Source organism: Xiphias gladius, chromosome 2, assembly GCF_016859285.1.
Source record: "Xiphias gladius isolate SHS-SW01 ecotype Sanya breed wild chromosome 2, ASM1685928v1, whole genome shotgun sequence".
Taxonomy (NCBI): domain Eukaryota; kingdom Metazoa; phylum Chordata; class Actinopteri; order Istiophoriformes; family Xiphiidae; genus Xiphias; species Xiphias gladius.
Genome location: NC_053401.1, coordinates 13,601,539 through 13,613,249, shown reverse-complemented (window position 1 = coordinate 13,613,249; position 11,711 = coordinate 13,601,539).

The following is an 11,711-nucleotide window of genomic DNA, read 5'->3' as shown; positions in this document are numbered from 1 at the left end:
ATGACAGGCCGTGCCACTGGGAGGGGAGGAGGCACGGTTTTTTTTGGGGGGGGGGGGGGGTGAAGAGGAAAAAAGGGAGGGAGGAAAACAAGGTGGAAAAGACTGCTTTTGAAACTGATTTCTAAGATAGTAGGTTTATTATTGGTCATTTTGAAGCCTCGAAATTCTATACTAGCATTATCCTTCCAGGAAAAAAAGCTCAGATTTAACAAGTTGATCGCTTTCTGGTTGAAGCTCTTCTTCTGTGCTTCTGCAGCCTATGACTGCTGTTAAAGAGTTATTGGTTTGAATGGTGCCTGACTGTGAGTGTTTCTGTGTGCATGCATGTGTACTTTAGTGTGCATCAGTGTACATTCCTGCCACACATGTAGGCTTATAAATCTGTGTCTAAATCTGTATTTAAAAATGGGGATTTTTGATTGACAGGTGTGGAGCCTCTTTGCACCTGTTTCTGGCATCACTAATGGAGCAGTGAACACAGGAGGTGGAGTAAGTGTGTATGTGCACTTTAAACCGCTGGGGGGGGGGGGCAGCTTGATGGAGTGGTCCTCTGCGACACACACGCACACACTTGGGTGGAGATGGGTGGGTGCATGGGGAGCCTCCTCCCTGCTCTGTCGTTAATTGCCCTTACTCCATAACCTGCTGAGCTGCCATTGAGAAGGTGGAGCGAGGGGGGTGAGGATAGAAAGAGTGGAAGGGGAGGGGCAGCAAGTGCAGTCTGCCATCTGCTCTGACTCCTGACCCCCCCCCCCCCCCCAACCGCACGCCCACCTCCACCCTCCTCTCTCTGCTGCACATCCACCTCTCCCGCCTTTTTCAGGGTCCTCAGGGGATTGTTTCCTTTATTCCACTTTGAAAAGAAATCCTTGTATGTGCGTGCATTTCTGTATGTATGTGTTTGTGTGTGTGTATGCATGTACCACTACCACCATCACTGAACAAGAGACCCACCCCCTAATTACATTCACACCCTCTGCAACCACAAATGATGCACGCGTGCCTTTGTATGGTTATTACAAAAACACACACAATGCACGATGTACACTCAGCGGTACAAAGAAAAAAACAGACAATCAGTCACACAATGCTTAAAACACTCACATGTGTGTCTTACACAGCTTGTCTGTGTAGCTGTAGCTGTGTGTGTGAGGTGGGCGGGTGACTCGTGTACATGGAAGCACACTCACAAACACATGCTCATCATTTGAAATAGGGCTTTCAGTGACTTAAGGCATGGAAAAATGACCGCAGCCACAAAATACCCAGCAAATGGAGAGGGAGAAGGAGAAAGAGGAGAGGGAGCAAAAGGAGGGTAGGTGGAAAGAAAGAAAGAAAGAAGAAGAAAGGATAGAGAGAGGGTGAGACAGAAAGAGACAAACACACAGGATCCTCAGTGAGAGTGGTAACAAGTCACTGTTTCTTTGTGTCTTGATGTATTGTTCCAGCAGCAGAAGGAGATAGCCTGTCGTGGTTTGTGATTGACAACTAGATGAATTGCGGATCAGCCTTAAAATAGGTTGCCCAGCTGCATGAGTGAGCATACAAGTGTGCGTGTGTGTGTGCGCACGCACATGTATGTTCTATAACAGAACAGCTATTCATCCATTACTGACATCTAGTTGTTACTGTGGCTTGGATTGAAAATGCTGAATTTTGACCATGTATAGAGTATAATATAATGGAACCGAATTTATTTATTTATTTATGGTAGACCTTTAATACTGAGTATGTCATACGATAATTCCAAGAGTACAACACTGTTTTGTTGGTTTGATTCCTTAAAAAAAGGTAGTCCATTTTTAGTTAATTTTGATACTTTTTTAAACTGTCATTTATGAATCTGACAATGTTGTAGGAGTGCAATACTAAATCAGTGGAGTACTCTGGTAACCATTTGGCTAACCCGATGCCTGATCTCTGTCATTTTGACCTGATATTTGCAATTTGTGGTCCTTCTGCAGGCATTACTCTTTCCATTAATGCTGTTTTCCATTAGCTTCACAGTTACTTGTAATCTACGTATAATTACAGTCCTTCGTCTCACTTTTTTTCCTTGAATAGGATGTAGAGTATGACAGAAGAGCATCATCTTAATCTGTGGCATTATGCACCCTTAATATGGGGGAGTGGGTGAGTTTTCACTGTGGTAATCTGGAGAGAAAAATTACAGAGAAAGCAAATGTGAGGCACAGCTGATGTATAACAGGTTTAGCTCCACTGAAAATGCCACCTCAGCATCTCTTAGCTTAAGGTGTTGGTGTGTGACCTCAGCTACCCCTCCGCTCAAACCTCCAATTGTCCACAATGGCAATCACCAACAGTCCATCACTGCTGTGGGATTAATGAGCTGGCCCCATGCCCCCCCTGGGTATTGTAGTATAATTACAGGGCATTCACCCTACTCTTATGTCCATTCTGAGAGCTCTCCCCAAGAGGGACATCACAAAATGCAATGAAGGGACTTCCACCGTTGGAGATCAGGTTTGTTTAATCCATACATGGATGCCAGCTGGCTCACACATGCAGGCCAATAGACTAAACAGTTGCAGAAAATGTTTAAAATGCTTGCAGAAATATCAAAGGAATCATACACGCATACATCACAATGAATTGTACGAGTTGTATGGGTGTGATCCCCGGGGATATACGTCTCGGAAAGGACTGAGGGCCGGCGGGGCCAAATCTGGCCCCTAAAGTGACAATAATAACAAAGGCTTGGAGGGAGTAGTGTGTTGTGTGAGGTGGGGGGATCCAACCATCATGATTACACTGGAATTGAATTCCCACAGGGGCCCTATATGTGAGAGGATGAGGGCTGAAATATAGGCCAACCATACGGATATGCTGTGATGATGAAAGACATTGCTGTAGAGGTATACAATGTGCATCCCTCAAGGTGAAAAAAGCCATGGTTCTCCCTTTTTTTCTTCTTTTACTACATAAAGGCCAATGGGTTCATCTGCAACATCATCGCTGCTCCAATGTAACTGTAGTGTGTGGTTGCTGCCAGGGCACTCTGCCAGTATAGTATCGTATGTCCTAATATACTGTTCAGACTGGAATGTTGGACAAAGCCCAAGCTGAGTCACAGGCTTGATTTGCCGACAACCGGTTATCTGCAGCAAAACAAAAGTTGAGTGAACCATAGACAATAGGTTAAGTAATAGTATTGCCTTAAAACAATACTCAAATGCAGATATGTGCATTGAAACATTTATTGGTCACTGTAATTGTTGTTCCTATCAGTAGTGCATGCGAAGAGATCTATTCCCAAAGACACTTCAAAGAGGGAATTTTCTACTAAAAAGACTGTACATACTCAATTTATTTGTCAAATTCAGACTGTTGAAGCCTCAGATCAGCTTCTCTTGTTTTTGACATTTTTGTTTAGAATGAGGATTAAACAAATTCCTCAGTGTGCTGTAATGTATAGAAGGTGGTGAGTGTGTCGACATAGCTTGACACATTGTGTGTGCTTGTGTGTGTGCTTGTGTGTGAGTGTGAGGCTGTCTTGTCATTGTCCCTGTTTGTTTTTTTTCCCAACAATCTTTTTTTCACAGTCTGAATGTTTTTTTCCTACTGTAACTTTTTTCTTTTATTACCCCCCCCCCCCCCCCTTGGTTAAACTGTTTGTCTTACTTTCCCATTCTTCTTACCTTTCTCAATTGCTTAGTATTAGCCAAGATCACTCCCTCATCACACACATTCTCATCTTTCTTTGACAGGATCCTGGTATCTTGCATAGAATATGACTGTGGTCTGGTGCAGGCCTGTACCAACAAATACCATTGTGCATGGGGGGTTGGCAGATCCCTCTGATGCCATGCCAGTTCCCTTGCCAAATACACACACATCAGTGATTATCAAGCAAAGACCGACAAGTGGGGAGCTTATAGAACTGCAGGAAAGCCCTGGCACTCATCCACCCACAGGCCCCTTTTTCCCCCCACCCCCACCCTCTCTGTTTAGCACACAGTGGGGGGTCAGTACACACACACATACGCACACACACATACACTCCATCCACCCCCTGCAGAAAAAACAGCTTCTGTATTGTGTTTCTATGTTATTCCTCTTTTCAGCCAGTCCCAGCTCTCACAGTGAAGACTGGAGCACTGTGATTCTGCTGAGCTTTCACTCTAACAAAGACATTTCAGCAGGATCAAAGAGTTTGAGGCTGACACAAACACACACACACACACACACACACACACACACACACACACACACACACACACACACACACACACACACACACACAGACACATACACACACACACACACACACACACACACACACAGACACACACAAAACATGCAACATGCTCCGGTCATGTTGAACCACATACTTGTCTTCTTTGTGAAAACACAATGGAATATCTGAAAGTGAAGCTACTGAGGATGATTATTAAAGAGTCAGTTCACCAAAATGACAACAAATACCTGATATTATCACTTATCTCTAGTGGTATTTATCCATGCAGATAGTTTTAGTTTTATTTCTGCAGGTTTCGATATATCTGGCTCTAATTTAACCGTTTAACATTTTTGTGACCATTCCAGTACATCGGATGTGAGTGGAATTTCATTTGTTGTGATCTCATCATTGAATAATAATAGTTATAATACTAATAATAAAAGAGTAAAAATGGCAAGTTGTTGTTTTGTGCTGGAGTCTGACAGATATTCGTCATGACTGCTAAACAAGAAAAACATGAAAAAATTTCTCGGCATTTCTGGCACCAAAGTAAAATTTTCAGTCCCTGGTGACTCAAATATTGTGACCCTGCATTTTTCCCTCTCTTTCCGCAACAATGTTTGTGCTGAGTGAGCTCATTGCGTCCCAACACTGCCTTTACCATTGTTTTGTTGTCTTTATAGTACTGTACTGATACTCTTGCCCACCTGCCCATGTCGCTCACACACAAACACGCACACACACACACACACACACACACACACGCACACACATACACATACACAAACACACACAGACACACACACAAACACACACAGGAGTGTGGAACCTCCACAGCTGGCCAATCAGCACGTGGCCCGACCTCAACTATTGAAATCTCAAGGGTCACAGGTTGCCTTCCAACAGATGGACTCTGGAGTTTGAGTGTTTGTGTGCGTGTCGGGGGTTGGTGGGGCTGATTGTTGGTGTGTACTCACATGGTTTTAACGTGGCAACAAACATGACCAGGAGGAGGGGCAGGAGCCGGGAGCAGGCCTGGCGTGTGCCATGGTCATGACAGGTCAGAGATCAACAAATCTGACAAAGGCCAGTGACTCCACTGAGGTCACTAGCCCAGGGCTTCCTCAGACTTTTATTGCTGCACTACCACTGACCTGGTATTTATTTTGCAATCCCTGATGATTTGACCCAAGTCCTGTCGAAAATGAGCAATGTGGCTGCTAATTTAAAGGCAGAAGGAAAATCTAAAGGTTAGGTTTGATTATGTGTGTGGTATATACAGTAGGTGTGTCATGGGGAGGGATAGATATTCACTCTCTTTAAATTGAGGCATTTATAGAGAGGCGAGGGATGGAAAGAATCACCACCAACACCACAAAATATTTCTCTCCAGCACAAACACTGAGCAGAGAGAGAGACAGAGAGAGAAAGGGAGGGAGAGAGAGGATAAGAAAGAGTTACCAGTATGAGAGAGAAAGGGAGGGATTTGGAGAGACAGCAGAGGGATGACAGGGAGATAGGAGCCCATGGAAAAGGCCTTGTTTGCTGGGAGAGGCATGAGATCATTGCCCCGTGCTACTCTGCGCCATTACCCCCCTAAACCCTACACTCTTCCTCTCTCTGCCTCTTATTATCCCCCTTACACACACACACACACACACACACACACATACACACACACATACACACTTACACACTCACACACTCATCTAACTGTTCTGTTTATTGATGACTCAAGCTTGCCGTTTCTTTCCGGATACACAGTCAACACTGGAGCTCCGGCACCTCAGGGCCTAATGGACTGATCTCGACTGTTTACAGCTGTGCCCTTTCTAGAATGACTCACAAAGGAACAAAGAGGCCTCTGTGTGTGAAAGAGCTTTTCCTTTTCTCGTCAACAGGACCTAACGATGCGCACTGTACTTTTCTTCGAAAACCCTGCCATCCCTCTCCTCCCTTGATAAGCTCATCACTTTTCTGTTCGCTGTCTGCATGCTCGTCATCGCAGTCTGACAATCCCCCTCTTTCATCCTTTCATCTATAGTAGGTTCTTTACCTTGTCATCTGTCACCAAATTGACCCTCAGTGCCTCTTACCCTCTTCCTCATCTGCTTATCTTTTTATCCCTTCATTTTTTACTCACACGTTTTCCCATCCTACTGTACTCTTCACCTCATGGTCTATAAACACGGTAGTTCCCAAACTTGCAGGTCAGGGTCCTGTAAGGCCTAAAAACCATGTCTATCTTACCATAAAGTAGACTTTTCTCTGGTGAGTTCAAATCATCCCCATAAGAAACAAATGTTTATGAATGTACAGTATGTATAAGTTTGAACACATACTTTCCATCTATTTTAAATATCAAAGTGACAGCAACTTTCCCTCATGAATATGAAGTCTCATGTCAAAACCAGATTGAAAATTTCTCATCTTCCCAACCCTCCAATCATTCTACTTTTTTTACCCTTGAACCTTTCACCTTTATCCCAGTTACCCAGCTCTCCTCATATGTGTATGTATGTGTTTCCGGATATGTGTCTTTCCATGTACACCTGAGGGTGTGAATGCCTCTATGTGTGTATACTTGCTGGTTTGACATCAAATTTCCACTCTCTGCAGCTCTAAAAGGCCCCTGTTTGTTTGGATAGCGCAAAGCCCCGGCGCGAGCGCTGCGTCGGCACTCACCGATTAGCCCGCCCGGGAACAACACCCCATCGGAATGTCTGGAATTCTACACAACAAGGATTAGCTCATCCCTGTCTGTTGTCTCTGGCCTCTGTGTTTGTCATTCTTTGACTGCATGGGCTTAGAGACAAAGATGGACAGACAGATAGACAGAGATACAGACAAAGACAGAAGCATGGTAGTGGTTGTGTTTTACCTGAAGGATGAAAGTATCATCCACGGTGCCAGTGCTAGTCTGAAAAATGTTTGAGTGGTTTTTGTCCTTTCTTTGTTTTTAATTGTTTTGAGGGAAAGTTTCATCGAAAACAGCTGCTGGCACTGTACCTGGTATTTTCATCCCCATGGCTATTCGGCCATGCTTAGACAGCATGACATCATGTTTAGATCATTCCAGCACAGCTATAATTGAGTTTGATTTAAGGAAATGTTTCAACAGTCTGAAACATCAAAGATTAACACTCACTCAGACTGAAAGAGGTTTTCTTTGTCAGACTTTTACTCTGACAAATACAAATATAAACATTAAAGCAATGCAGCCTCAAGACATAATGCAATTCTCCCCTCTTCTTAATAGGAAAATTCTCACTTTTTCTGAATACTGTTGTAATCAGTGTTACAATTTTTTTGTCCAAATAAACACAAAGGGCACGGCTGAATGTATTAAATTTTATAGAGGTTATCCAAAGGCATTCTGGGATATGTAGGAAACCAATAATTGAAGTGGAACCATACCAGAAAATAAGGGTAAATTCAAATAAAGGTAAATTACAAAACTTCATCGAAAAAAAAACTTAACTACATTAAACAATACATACTGATGATATATTACAGATTTACATTTACTTTCAACATCACTGTTTGGCACTTAACTGAGATTCTATCAGGGTTTAGTGCCTTGAACAAGTGCACTTCCAACATATATATCCAATAGCAACTCCACTTCAGTTAATTGCAGACATTTGAAGCCTCTCAGTCCCCTGCCAGACAGTACTTTATAATTGTGTTGGTTTCTCTCATTCAACTGTTCCAATGTCCTCAATCATTTCTCTTATTAGTGTGACTGTAATATTTACTACTGAGTTGCAACATGAGTAGGAACCCATCCATTCCTAGTAAGTCACCGTCCCAACAAAGTCAAGCCTTGGTGAACGCTTCCATCTTGTGGCCACTGTTGTAGAACACTGTACATTGAGTGATAGTCCCCAGGTGAAAATGATGTGGTTCACTGTTAGTGATTCAATAAAGACTGGGACACTGTATGATTAGTCAATGAACTCAATACAATTGAGATGAAGCAAATGGCAATGGTATAACAATATATTTTATCCTTCTGCCAATAGTTCTAGTATAAGAAGTGATTTAAAAATTAACTGTATACTATATAAGTTGGTTAATGTTGCTGTATTCTGAATTTTCTAGTGCTGAGCATGCAGTGCACTGCAACTGCTATTTTGACTTCCTCACTTTCTAATGAACAATTTTTGAGGCACTTCCTTAGCCTGGTTGAAAAAGTAAACAACAACTCAGTGTTAGAGCTCAGTAGGTTGCTAGGGATTCGACCGTATTTTTAAGATTTTGTGTGTGTGTGTGTGTGTGTGTGTGTGTGTGTGTGTGTGTGTGTGCGCGTGTGTGTGTGTGTATGCAGACTCCCAAGGTCTTCAACTGTGTGGCATTGTCTAACCCTTAAGTAAACCTTAAACCTGATCTTACATTTGTATCATTATAGTAAAAACAAATAAAGCACAGTAATTGCCAGAAATTAAAATGGGAAAAAAAATCACCAAAAAAAATCATACCAAAGGGAGCATCCAGGACTGTGTGTCCTCTATTCCCTCTGCAGCTGGTGGCATAAGCCTCTAAAATAATTAACCAAATAACAATATGTTGATGGCAAATAATATCAGGGTAGCTGTTCTGTAGTTGACCATGACCCTAATCTCTGCAGACCACTGCAAATAATTATTTCTTCCGGAAAAACTGGCCTGAAGATGGCACTGTTCATCATCTATTTAACAGAGTATACTATATAATGCCTTTTCACCATTTGTTTTTACTGCAAATTAATAACAATTATTATTGATATATTATTATAGTTATAAAAATTCTATTCAAAGTTTTCTCATCTTGTCAAACAGGGACATTTTCTTTATAAATCAATATAAACGTTACCTTGTACACAAAGTATGAATGCCTGCACAGTGCAAATGTTTTCCTTTTTGTGACTTTGGTCAAAATTCCAATTGTATCTAATGTTAATGTTATTTTTTGTTATTTATCAGTGTTGGAAGTCAGCCAAGTGATGCTGTGTGTATGATACAATCAGATCAGGTTAAGGGTTCACTAGGGTCTCTGTTTTAAAGTCCTGGACTGCAAAGAAAGCTGAAAGAAAAATCCACTTGGTCCTTTCCTGATAACTGATACAGAAAGATGATTGTTCTGGTTTGAAAAGTCCAAGCTTTCCCATGAAATCTCAATTTCAAATTGTATTTTCTTCCCCTTCCTTTATCTCCCCGTGGTTTTCTAACCGTGCAGATAGTTGAGGATTTAGAGTCTGTAAATAGTAGGACAGTTACAAATTTTTTGTTGTCACCAAAGTAGGCTTGCTCCTTTATCAGTAACCACAACTATTCCAAGGTGCTGAGGAAAATTGATAGCATATTAAGACAAAATCAAAAGGGAATACCTGCGCACCTGCAGCCTCAATATTGATAACCATGCTCACCATCTTAGTTTAGCATGTTATAACGCTAACATTTGCTAAATAGCACTAAACACAAAGTACAGTTGAGTCATTAGTTTTGCAAGTATTTGGTCCAAAACTAAAGAGAGAAAAAAAGAGAAAGAGAAAGAGAAAAAAAGTCAGGGAATCTCCAAAGCTATTACATTCATCCATTAGCTATCCCACTTATCCTTGAGGGTCGCAGTGGTTGCTGGAGCTAATCCGAGTTGACATTGGGCAAGAGACAGGATTAACCCTGGACAGGTCAACAGTCTATCACAGGGCTGACACATAGAGACAAACAATTCACACTCACAGTAACACCTGGGCAATTTAGAGTAGCCAATTAAGTCTGGACCAAAGCACTGGACTGACTGACTGACTGATGTCCATTTCTCTTCATAGAGCCATGCTGCTATCATGGCTAAAAACTAGCAATATGCCTTTCTAGAAACAATGTTCTGTTATTATCTATACATTTTTTTCCAATCAATAAATAAATTAAACTAGAGATATTCCAACCCATGAGTGCTCAGTAGTCATTACTACATTATTACATGAGTACTCAGTACTCATGGGTCAGACCACACCCATCTTGTGGGAAAGCTCAGTGAATTTATCCTTTAACCAATTGGGTAAGCAGCGATATTGGCTGTGTATGTTTTGCTTTGTCACAATGGATTATAATGATGTTTTACAGTAATCAGACGGCTAGTCAGGTTATTTCCTCAATGTGACTAAATTATGATTACTAATGACACACATATAACGCTAGGTTAAGGTCCCTGATATTTTTCCTGAACTAACATTAGCACATGATGTATTATGATTCATGTATTACGCAAGAACATTCAATTACTTTATGAGGAAGCATTCCCTGTAGGTTTTGGTAAAAAGATATGAGCAAGATAAACATACATGGCTGTGTCCTGTAGTGTGTTTTTGGTTAAGAATAAACATAGACAGTGCTTTTAAACTTTTCTGCTTCCTGTGAGATTAGCTGTGTAATTTTAAAGAACACACTTTTGAATTCTCGTTTTATAGATGCTTTTTTAATGTGCATTCAAAAGCAATCTAACAGGAAAACATTTTTTATCACACCCAGACTAAAGGACTAACCCGTTTAGAATTTTACAGTAACAAGTTCCTCATGTGTGAGGCTTGTGCACACCTGCAGGCCTTCTGCATAAGTGCAGTATCTGCACAGAGGCACAACTGTTCTCTTACTGGAACAGCGTCCTATTTTGTGCAACATCATTTGACTGTATAAATCAAGCGGAAATCATTCCTATTGTTCAAAGATGTGGGTAGTACAGTATAAAGTTGGAGGAAGAGAAATTGGCAGGGAGGGAGAGATGTAACTGCCTTTGTCCAGAGCTGAAGCTTTCCTTCATTCCAGGCATCCAGGATGTTTGGTTACTTTACAGACTACCATAGCAAATCAGATAACAAGCCTTGCCTCAGACCTATTTAAGCTAAAGCCCTTGCCTGGAAACAGTCGGAAAAAACGGACCAGAACTTGAGGGGAAAGTGGTATCTAAGCAGTACTCCTAATATAATTTGCTACTGAAGCCAAAGACCTTTATAAAGAGGTGATCTAACATTGGGCCAGACATTGGTAGCTTACTCTAAGTGGATTGAGTTTGGATGTTATGAGAGACAAAGCAACACAATACATTGTACATTAAAAACTGGGGGGAATCATTAAAAAAAAAGATACGAGGATAGCTGAGCTTAGACACAAAAAATATACTTCCAGGGGTCTGCTCAAATGTAATGTCCCCACCTTCCTCAGATTACCTATCTAATAAAGGTGACACGGAAAGCTATGTATCATGGATGTTAAATTTAGCTATGCTAGCAGCATGGCACTACAGCTTGGTCTTTCAGTCAACCACTTTGGTCCAGACTGAAATGTCTCAATAATTATGGGTTGCCATGAAATTTTGTACTACCATTCATGGTCCCCAAAGGATGAAACATAATGACTTTGCTAAATCCTTAACCTTTCATCTCGCACCACCAGGTGCCTGTTCAGGGTTTTGGTTTATCACCTACAAAACTAATGACATTCCCATCTGTCTCAGCTGTACTTTATATTTAATA